Source organism: Phalaenopsis equestris, unplaced genomic scaffold, assembly GCF_001263595.1.
Source record: "Phalaenopsis equestris unplaced genomic scaffold, ASM126359v1 Scaffold000557, whole genome shotgun sequence".
NCBI lineage: Eukaryota > Viridiplantae > Streptophyta > Magnoliopsida > Asparagales > Orchidaceae > Phalaenopsis > Phalaenopsis equestris.
In genome coordinates, this window is record NW_018164997.1 from 460473 (window position 1) to 462303 (window position 1831).

Genomic DNA, 1831 nt, shown 5'->3' on the forward strand with positions numbered 1-1831 from the left:
AGAAATTTCTATCCAAATATTTCCCTCCATCCAAAATTGCTAAACTTAGAAATGACATAACATCGTTCTGCCAGATTGATGGAGAGTCAATATATGAAGCTTGGGAGAGATTTAAAGATCTTCTTAGGAAATGCCCTCATCATTTGTTACCAAATTGGTTGATAATTCAAACTTTTTATAATGGATTAGTGGGATCTCTTAGATCGATTATAGATGCTGCGATTGATGGTTCGTTAATGTCAAAACCTTTTCATGAGGCTTATTCGCTAATAGAAGAGATGGCTACCAAAAATTTTCAATGGCCCTCTGAGCGGGTAAATCCTAAAAGAATAGCTAGTATCCATGACTTTGATGCAATATCTATATTAGCTTTGCAGCTACAATATCAAAGAAATTAGATCATTATGGGATGAATTCTTCTCCAACACCTCCTATGATGGAAGAGAATTCATCTGGGCAATTTGTGGATGTTCAACCTTCATATGAGACTTTATATGAGAATTTAAATGCTATTATGAGAATTTAAATGCTATTAATAGACCCAACAACCCTTATTTGAACTATGATAACCCAGGTTGGAAGAAGAAGTTGTCTTAGAGTTGAAATAAAAATTCTTCTACAAATCAACAATGGGCAAACAACCCAGTGAACCCATTAGGAAATTCATCCAACCAAGAAAATGTAAACTATAGACCTTCTTATCACCCATGATTTAATAGTAACACTCAAATTAAGGAGAAGAAGTTGTCTATGGAAGAGCTGATATTAAACATGGGTCAACAATTGCAGAATCAAGGAAATCAATTACAAAATCAAGGAACTGCTGTTAAGAATATTGAAAATCAATTAGGGCATATCGCTACTGCACTTAGTAACCAAACATTGGGAACTTTTTTGAGTATCGTGGAACCAAATCCTAAAGATCAAGGAAAAGAACAGATAAAAGTGATACAATTATGAACTGGAAAAGAATTGGAGATAAGGACACAAAAAGAAATGGAAATTGAAAAAGAGAAAGTGGATACCGAAAAAGAAAAGGATCATGAGTACCCAGATTTAGAGTATCCATTTACACCAATAAATATTATTGTAGAGAAACCTCCATCACCGTTTCCTCAAAGATTGAAGCAACACAAACAGAATAAACAATTTTTCAAATTTTTAGAAATTCTTAAGAAGTTAACGGTAAATACTCCCTTCGTAGCAGATGCCCAATTATGTAAAATTTATGAAAGATATTTTAAACAAGAAAAGAAGGTTCACGGATAACAAAACTATTGCACTTAGTGAAGAGTGTAGTGTAATTATTTAGAAAAAGCTTCCTGAAAAATTAAAAGATCCTGGTAGTTTAACTATACCTTGTGCTATCGGTGAAAAATTTTATGGAAGAGCTTTATGTGAGTTGGGAGCCAGCATTAATCTTACGCCTCTATCAATTTTCAAAATATTAGAATTAGGAGAAGTCTCACCTTCTTCTGCAACTCTTCAGTTAGCAAATCGTTCAGTTACATATCCTACGGGAGTTATAGAAGATGTGTTAGTGAAAGTTGATAAATTTATCTTTCCTGTGGATTTCATTGTTTTAGATATGAAGGAAGATAAAGAAATACCTATCATTTTAGGGAGACCATTTTTAGCTATTGGAAAAGCTATGATAGGTGTTCAAAAAGGAGAAATAACGATGAGAGTTAACAATCAAGAGGTAACTTTTAACATTACAAAGTCTATGAAATACCCTGCTATTGAAAGAGGTAATGAATGTTTTCACATGGAAATTAGTGAACATCTATTGGAAGAACATTTCAAAGAAGAACATTAAGAGAAAGAACAA